This window comes from Sturnira hondurensis, unplaced genomic scaffold (assembly GCF_014824575.4).
Source record: "Sturnira hondurensis isolate 20B ecotype Veracruz unplaced genomic scaffold, ASM1482457v3 Scaffold0024805, whole genome shotgun sequence".
NCBI classification, from domain to species: Eukaryota; Metazoa; Chordata; class Mammalia; order Chiroptera; family Phyllostomidae; genus Sturnira; species Sturnira hondurensis.
The window spans coordinates 3699022-3708646 of NW_028097436.1; positions in this window are offsets into that span (position 1 = coordinate 3699022).

The window sequence follows — 9625 nt, forward strand, 5'->3', positions numbered from 1 at the left end:
TGTTATTTGTTCTCTAAGTTCCAATGCCAATCTTGTGGGAAATATTGTGGCAAGTGTTACATGGACTTCCTGCCTTTCAGTGCACACTTTAAATTTTTTTTTATTATGCATCCCAACATGCAAAAATACAAGGAAAAAAAACTATCATCAGAAAAACTAGTGTCAGGAAAACTGCTGTTCAATTTCTAAAAGATGGAAAATAGTCTTAAATGTTTTGACAGAGATCAAAATTCACAAACAAATGGAGAATTTGTGAATAACAACAAAACTTGGAGAAAATGTTACAACCCCAAAATGTTCACCAGCTGCTTAGAAATCAAAATTCTAGTGTTTCTTGTGGATCTTTTAGCTCCATAGCACAATGAGTACAATAATCAGTAGCAAATAGGAACCTTAAAAAAATGAGCATATCTATTACTAATGAAGGCTAAAGCGATATTAACTAAAGGACTCTAAAATATATTCTCATGAAACATAAGGAATATTTATCTTTTACTCATGTAACAGTCAAAAGAAGTGTTTTTGTCAATGGGCAGCTCACTGCCACGTGGTGATTCGAAACTCCAGGCTTACTCCATACCGTGGCCCACCATCCCTTAGTTCCAGGAACCTCGTTGTCTGCATTCACTTGACTAAAGGAGAAAGAGAACTTGGAGTTCTCACAACCACTTTTGCTACTTTAGCCAGGGCATGGCACACCACGTCCCAGAGAAAAAAAGGAGAAGGGAAAAGCACAAGTTGTAGTAAACAAAAGCTGCAGATATATAGCTACAGATATATTTCTGCCACAGATATACACTATTTAATAGTACTATCCATCTGAATCTGAATGAAAGGGGTTATATTTCTGTGGTGTGGCAGAAATTGCTAATTGTCTCCTAATAATTTCTCCTTTTCCCTATTGTATTATAGCCCCTGAATTATAATGAAGTACATGGTCACCCACACTAATGACCCTTCTATGTAGTTTTGATCCTGTCACTAAGTTCTGGGCAAAGGAAGGGGCTTGGAAGTGGAGTGTACTATTTCTGAGTCATGCCCTTAAAGGGAAGAGGGATTCCCTTTCACGCTTTTTCCCTTCCTGCTAACTGGGATGTGATGAGCCAAATGGCCTGGTAAGCCATCTGAGACTATGTTGATAAGAGCAAAAACCCTTGGTTATCTGGAAGCAGAAAGACTCAGGGGGTCTGGATTTTGATAACATACCAGCTCACTTATGCCCAGACAGTTAAATGAGAGAGAAATATACTTTTATCTTGTTTAAACCACTGTTTTTTTAATAAATCTCTATTACAGATGCCAACCTTATAACTGTTACATATGGCAAACAATATGGAATTCTGTTCATCTCCAGTTCAACATTTAAAATATCATAAAAAAGGAATGAAAGAAAGGAACTCAGTCAAAAATAGAAAATATAAATGTATTGATTCCAGCTATACAACATGAATTGAACTAGATATTAATGGTCTTTTTCATTAAATGTGTGGCTATTGAAGGTAAGACAGTAATAACAAATAATCACCATCCCTGCTCAAAGGCTAAATTCATCCTTATGATGTTTATGAAAAACGTGCCTCAGGTCACTTAGACAATTGCCTGAAAATGTTCTGAAGGGTCTCTCTGTATCCTCCTAGAAAATAAGGTAGCAGTCCTTGCCAAGCGAAGGATATGTACCTCATCAGACTAACCCAGACTTCGAATACCACTTACTGTGTATGTAATTATCCACACTTCACAGACAGACATGTGCGCATACACAATCTAGGTTATCTCTTAGACTTCATGCTCAATGTGAACTATATCAAGAGTAAAACTCTTGTATCTACCCTTGACCCATGCCTTACAATTGACAATGCAGTGGTCTCAACAGTGCAATTGTTCTCCATTTCAGAGTGCAAGCCAAAGATCTTACAATGGCCTCTAAAGCACCATCCTCTGTACCTGATTGTCCTTCAGGTCTTCCTTTCTACCTACCACCTCACCCCCTATACACAGTTCAACACAGTGGACTCCTTTCTTGAACACACTGGGTTCATCCCTCCACAGAGCTTTTGTTCTAGCTCTTTTCCTTGTCTAAGAAACCCATCTCCAAGAAAGCCACTTGGATAATCTCATTTTCAAGTCTTTGTTCACATCTCACCTTCCCTACACTGATTCCCCTACTCAATGCTGCAAAAATTTTTCATTCACCTCAAAGACTTTTGACTTACCTCATCTGCTCTTTTCTTTTATCCATAGTTCTTATCATCTTCTCCAATACTGTGTAATTTAGTTGTTTATTATTTTATTAAATATGATCTGTCTCCCTGCACTAGATGTCAACCTTCTTGAGGAAAAAATATCTGCTTTGCTCATCATGCATCCCAAGCACCTAGAGCTGAGCCTTGTTCACAGTGAGCATTTAAGGAACACTTGTTCTTTAGAAAGGTCAGAGTGGTAGAATCTTGGTGGCAGGTTCATCACTGATCTGGCTGAACCTAAAGTAACATGATCTAATTCTAAGGTAATTGATGGATTTCTTATTGTTCCCTATTATCTCTATAAACATATCAGGCAATCTGAACTTTAATGGGTTTAGAATTTTTATTTCGTATTAAGTACTTAAAATGCAGCTAAACTCTGTTACCAATTAAATGTGGAATAACGTATCTTAACTGATAGTCCATCTCGGGATAGCATTGGTAGCCTTCTATAACAATATATTTGTCTAAAAAAGGTTTCCATTTACACTTGAGGTTGGACCAAGGGAGCACCATCGTCATGGCCCAAATATATTTTGAATCTCTATTAATACATAGTAAACTCAGGGGACAAAGTCTACAAAGTACTGCAGCATAGAACATAGTTTAAATATTTTATCTTAGAAAAAATTAATTGCCTCAACTAAATGCTAGTTATAGCCATTCAAATAACAATCAATAAAGAACCCAGAGGACACCTATCTTTAAGCAATGCTCTTTTCTGGTAACCATTTATTGCAACACAATCTCACGACTTTAGTACACATGGTGATTGATTTGTCAGATGTTTAATTAGTTGCTGTTCAATAAGTTGAAAGAGGCCAAGTGGTAGGAAAGAGAAATTAGAAAAAATAGTGAAAGGACAAAATTTCATATTGTGACTCCTCAGGGAAATTCAACCTCAGAAAGAATTATGAACTATTTATTACCACACTAGGCTTCAGATCCTACAAAGAATGTCTATGCTAAAACCAAAAGTGAGGAGCAGATGTGTTGAAAATAACACTTTTTAAAATGCTCTCAAATTGTTTTGTAATTTTGCTGGTTTAGCCAAGAAGGAAGGCATGCTTGTTAAAAAAAAAGGAGAATAAAAAAGAAGAAGGAGAAGTGTTTAATACAAATCCTATTTCAAGTATCTTGTGATTTCCAAAACTTGAATATAATAATATGTATTGTGGGAGGCCCCAGAATTTGTTATTTATAGCCGACAATGGTCAGTTTGAAGACATCACTACTCAAAGTGTATTTACTATTAAGGAATCTGTGGAACAATTCTAGCAGGCCTTTAAAAACGTATTTTATGTGTTATATATAAATCATGTGTATTTATATATAGCATAAATTTCTTATGCCATTATATAACATAATATATAAATAATATATATACTACATAGTATAAATCATGTGTATTATACAGGTTATACACTGCATGTAATATAAAATTATATGTGTTTATATATTTAGTACATATGATAATGGATATATTTTCTAAGAGGCTTTATAATAAGCATCATATATGTCATAAGCCATCCACATATATGTACTATGTCATTGAGTATAAGTGTTTCAAATATTGTGGAAGGTGACCCTCTTTTTGTGCTAAAACTCATCTGGGTAGCTGCTTAATCTGAATATTTTTAGACAGTAATGTAGATTAAATACTTGAAAATTAAAATGCTATTCTCAGAATTTTTGAATAAGAGAATGTCACTCTCTCAGAAACTTCACTTCAGATCACATATTGCCACACCAAATAATGCTATCCATCCATTGTTCTTAAAAAAGTACAAGCTATGTCTAAGGCTGAAAGAGGTAGGAGCTTATACTTCTAGTTGGCTGCTCCATACGCAGCATTGAAGTAGGAGGCTGCATTGATCCACAGAGAAAGGACACACCTGCCCTCGCTCTAGCTCTGCCTACATTCTTTTTTCTATGGTTGTGCAAAACATTAGAGATGTTTCCAATCTCAAGAGTTGAAAATATCTTCCTATATGGTGTACCATCTAAAGTCAGCCAGAAGAATCTGACAAGTCTAGATATGGCAATGCCTAAATTCACTCATTTAAAAAATATATACTGATACCCTGCTACAGGTTTGGCAATACATTAGAAACTAGGCACAAATTAGAAAATAAGACAAATGTAGTTTTCAGTTGTGTACAATTCAATAAGAAATAAACATTCAATCAATATCATTTGAGTGAATGGATACAACTACAAAAGTGCAGGCTGTGTTTGACTGAGCTGAAGGAGTAGGGTTCTGTGAACACTCACGGTTGAGGTTACTCTTAACAGCTCATCACTCCTTCTGGTATTTTTCTCCCAACTGCATTTAGAACAAGTGTTAAGACAGTTGAAAGTATAGTCAATACAGCAAGTGCTCACTTAATGTTGTGGATAGGTTCTGTGACTTTAAGCAAAACAGTATATAACAAAACCATAGGCTAATTACCATAGGCTAATTGATATAAACAAGTGTTAAGTTCCTATGGCATCTCATCAATGTTATAAAACTATGATGATGAACAAAATGATGCTATTTGAGGGTCTGATGCATCAAAGGTGGCTTATTGAAGTCACATGGAATTTACTGCTTCCAAATTGTTCTGCTCTCTGAAGTCTGATCGTCTTTATCAAGCAACTCGGGGTTGTTTGCAGCATGGAAAAAGAAAGAAGGTGCCATATCTACCCACGGATTAGGGACCAGTACACATCACATAATTTTGGAACTCTATACATAGTTTCTGGGCAATGATAGAAAGCACCCCACCTCTTGCATAAGCTCTTATCAGATGTCTCTAGACTGCTTCTCTCAACGTGGACAGTCAACACGGTGGAACAGACAGCTGATCTGTGCAGCCCCTTGTTGCTGTTTTGTTCTGTGTAGCTTTGCCTTTCAAATTGGACAGAAACTTCTGAAGAAAAGAATTTTAATTTTTACCACCTATCTTCCAGGACTTATTAAACACTGCACAACTAGTAAAGAAATATTTACAAATTGATAGGCTTCTATAAAAACAGCCCAGCATGCAACCTGCTTTACATGTAACATACTATACATATTCCAAACTGGCCATAATGTCTTGTGCCATTGGAGTCATCTCATAACTACACCATAATAACTCATTCTGTTCATAATTATCAGACTCTGCTAGGCAGATTGTACCAGTTCCTGGAATGTAATCAATTAAGATTGAGCACTGAGTGTTATTAGTATGTGTTCTTGCTAATCAGGACTAGCATCCTCCAATCTGTAAGCATTTCCTTAAATCTTTCTCTAACTGCCTTCCAAACTGGGAATACTATCTTTGAAGCACATTACAAACAACGCAAATTGGTTGTGTCCAAAAAACTCATTAATTCTGCCTTCTCCATGAAAAAATTATAAATGTAAAAGAATGTAAAAACTAAATGTTTCCTTTAAATAGAAATGCAAAAAAATATATACATTTGCAATAGGCATCGCTGGTATAAAACTTCGGATATTTCCTAGGCCTTCATGATTAAATTGTAGTTAGAGATTCTGATTTGGGGTTTGTTTGTTTTGTCTTTCTTTCAAAGCCCCAAACCTTCTGGCACCTAAAACTGGCAGAGACACCCATCCATTTAAAGCCTTCTATCAGATTACCAGGACTGTGTGATGTTGTCCACAAAGCTGGAATACAGTTACAGCAGTTTGTATCCAGTACAAAGCTTCTCATAAATAAATAGGGCTAGAGGCATATTTGTATGGCAGAGGGCAGCCTCCTGCTCCATTCTCACTGAAAGGTGGTCCTGGTTTAGTACAGATATGGTTTACTGGCAAAAAACAAACAAACAAAAAATGCAGCAAAAATAAACACACTGTTATCATCTAGTTAAGTACTGGGATGTTCAGACATGAAGGATTGGAGCTCAAGGAAACATTTTAGCTTAATCTTGAAGGCAAGTAATTTACTTTGTACTGTTTCAAGGCATTTTTAATTTTTATTTTCTTGTGTTGCATGAACAGCTTGTTTGCTTGGAATCACTGAGACACAAAACATCTTGTCCAAAAGACACTAAGAAGAAGGACAGATATGAAAGGAAAGAAAAGCAGAATCATGCAAGGCAAGAGCAATCCAATGAGTCCAGCCACTGCTCAGTAGTGAGAACAAGCAGTAAGAGAAGCCCCTGTAAGGAAATTTCTTCACATTTGGCTTTTGGTAGAGATACAGAGAAGAGATATGTTGCATGAGGTGTTGGGAAGTGCCCTGCCCAGTTTCAGAAGCTGTACCCCACCCCCCATGGCTATCACTGACTGAGTGACCTTCAGACCATGAGCCTAAGGAGATAAAGCTTATCACCCTGGCAGGAGCACCACTTCTGCTCCTTTTACTTCATCCATAACTGGCCCCCAATGCTTGGGTGATTAGCCAATGATGGGTAAGATTCCCCAAGGGGGGAACAACCTAAGACAGGCACAACTGCATGGAGGCCCTAGGGAAGGCTATAGCAAAAGCAGGTGATGGACCCTTGCCCCTCAGCTTTGACACAGCCTGAGTTCTCATTCCGTCTGCAAGAAGTCTCCTAACCTCTTGGCTGCCTTACTTTCCCTGCCTGATTTAAACCTGAAACAGTGACAGAGGGCAGTGCAGCCCTGTGCTGGAAATGGCGGCTTCCCCCGTGATCAGGCTTAAGAAAGAATATATAAAATCCTGTGAAACCTGCTTTGTTAAGAATACTTTCAATTAAATGATAAGGGTCCGTGCAGAAAATGAATTTGTTTCCCAAAGTTTTGTAGTTTTTTAGCTAACAGACCCTGACTCAGAATAGGCCTTTAGAGTTCTTTGTATGTTATCTATTGTTTAATCCTCACTGCCTGTCAATGATTAATAGCTTTTACCTGTATTCTTGTGTAAAATGAACCTAATAAAAACCCATTGAGGAAAAGGCTCTGTGCCCTTCTTTGAGAGATTGGCCACCTTTCCTGCCCAGGCAGATCATGTCTTAGTAGACTTATTCTTATCTGTGGTGGCCAGGGGGGACCTGCAAGGGGAGCCTCCCCCCACAATGAGGGAAAAACTTATAAATTTTCAGATCCTGAGATACAAGTCCTGAGCCATCAGGAGAGATGGTTTGCAGGGTTCCACCTCCCCTCCCCACCACACACACCTGGGGAAATGGACATCCTGTAATTTAGAAAACAGCTTCTGAGGAAGAGGCACGGAGAGCAAATTTGTCATCATGCTTGTCTGGTAACACAAAGTACATGCTTTCCAGTAAAGCCTTCCACCGGGAAAGCCCACATGCTCATTCTCTACCACTGAACCAGAACCAGGCACTTAACCTTTTATATTTTGAAACTCAAAAGGAAGAGTAAGCTCAAAGGGAGACTTTCATTTCAGGATTTAGCCTTCAAATTAACTTTACTATATTAGAAAGATAAACAGGCAGGTGCAGTTCTAAATGTGCCCTTCTGTTAGTCATTTAAAAAAAGAAAGAACACATTCTATTATCCCCAACTGTTTTCCTTGCCCTTTCTCCAGGAAGAATAAACAGAGAAAAATATTGTAAAAGTTAACCCCGGTGTTCTGCTAAATATGTAGTCAATTAATAAAAAGATATGAAAAGGCAAAGATCTGGTCCTCACTGTGATGACTTTTAACTTTAAACACTATTTACACAGAATGTGCTTTTATACCACATTCAGAATGTGCTGAACATATTTTATCCTTAGGATATGTCAAGTCTATGAATTGGAGTTGAATCTCTAAATGCCTCCTGACTGTTATGACTATTATTTTTAGTATTTTAAAAGACAGTTTACGGACAATTCTCAGGAGCAAAGCAGTCAAGGATCTGCACGATATAGCTCCAAATATCCTTCCCCATCTTCGTCTCTCACAAATTCTCTCCACTCCTTCACTTTAGTCATCCTCCCAACATGAACACACATGCATACACACACACTTCCTCACACAGGTAAACACATGATCGCCATCCTCATACATACACACAAACACCTGGCTTACTAGATATTCCCTGATGAGACTAGATATTCTCTTTCATAGCCACACCTTAATTCAAGTCATCTCTGGTATCCAAAGTGCCACACCTCTTTCTTTCTAACAGTCTGTCCAAAAGTCTATGCATTGTTCAATGACTAATTTCATATTGCTTCTTTTTTTTAAAGATTGCATTTATTTATATTTAGACAGAGGGGGAAGGGAAGGAGAAAGAGAGGGAGAGAAACATCAATGTGTGGTTCCTCTCATGAGGGCCCTACTAGGGACCTGGCCCACAATGTCCTGCAACCCAGGCATGGGCCCTGACTGGGAATCAAACCAGTGACCCTCTGTTTCACAGGCCTGTGCTCAATCCACTGAGCTATGCCAGCCAGGGCAGTACTGCTTCTTTTGTGGAATGTTCTCAAAGCTGCCTTTCCCCAGATGTAATTTTAATTAATTTTGTTTTACTTTTGCAAATTCATGTTCCTTTTCCAAAACTTTCTCAGTTTCTACTATATGCCTTGGTTTTACATGTATGTGTATGTACACATGCCTATCACTATCACTACAACCCTTAAAAAATGGAAATCATGTCACAGTCACTCTGGGTACCTTTAGTGCTGTGAGTATAGCAGAATATCAGTACATACACTTGGAACTGTTAGAGAATATTTTTAAAATGCACTTACAATTAGTCCATTGGAAGAAAAAATCAGGTTACTAATACCTTATGTTGACTAGTACTAGTTTTTTATTTAATGTCTCTAGTAACCCTTTACCTACTGAATGTCAGAAAAGTGAGACTAAGAAAGATTAACTTTAGAATAACTTACGGTTAGGATTTTGATTGGCCAGATTAAACTGGAAAGAGAATATAAATGTATGCAAAAGCTAGCAGGAATAAAATGGTTCCCTCATAAAACTGCATCATCACTGAGAAATGCATAGTTAACTGCTACTTCTCTCTGTGATACCTGACTCAGAAGGACAGTCAAGCATACTGCAAAGTTCAAACAAATAGAGTTGAATTTCTGGACCTCCCACCCATCCCACTCCTGTTCTGCCTTTCTTTCTCCTGCTCCCTCATTCCTTTTACCTAACTCAACAGTAACAGGTGGAGAAAAACAGAATGTTTTCTTCTTCGTGTGTTAAAAATACACCTTCCCAAAGCTAATGCCATGAAACAAACATACAATCACTGTTTAAATTTATTCCAGTGACGAAAATAACATTCCCAAGAGCCAAAGGTATTCCAATAGAGTTTAAGGGGTTCCTGTCCAGCGTGTTGCAGTGATGATTTCCACAACAAAATAAGGAAAATCTGTCACTCTCTCAGCCCTGTCCTAGGAAAGAGCTGATCCAAATGTTAGCACCTCTTCTGTGGCTCATATCCCTCCTCACTCATCACATCCA